Source organism: Macrobrachium rosenbergii, chromosome 42, assembly GCF_040412425.1.
Source record: "Macrobrachium rosenbergii isolate ZJJX-2024 chromosome 42, ASM4041242v1, whole genome shotgun sequence".
NCBI classification, from domain to species: domain Eukaryota; kingdom Metazoa; phylum Arthropoda; class Malacostraca; order Decapoda; family Palaemonidae; genus Macrobrachium; species Macrobrachium rosenbergii.
Window position 1 is genome coordinate 34,532,516 of NC_089782.1, and position 364 is coordinate 34,532,879.

The window sequence follows — 364 nt, forward strand, 5'->3', positions numbered from 1 at the left end:
CTTCCTCTAACTCTCAGAGTCGAAGTCGCAGCATTATTAATACAATCATTATTTTTCAAAGACATTTTATATATATTATATATTTTTTCAACTTTTTATTATTTATATTATATATCGGCGTAAACAGTCCTTTGATCCATGACTGCAAATTTTTTTGCAACAAGGACTTAGTGCATTACGTGTTTGTGTTTCGTTTTTCAGACGTTTTTCAAGAATTTCTGACACGAGAGAGAGAGAGAGAGAATTAAAGTTTCCATTTATCGTTCTATCAATTTATATACTCTGTAGACTTAATGAAAAGAGATGAGAGAGAGAGAGAGAGAGAGAGAGAGAGAGAGAGAGAGAGAGAGAGAAGAGAGAGATA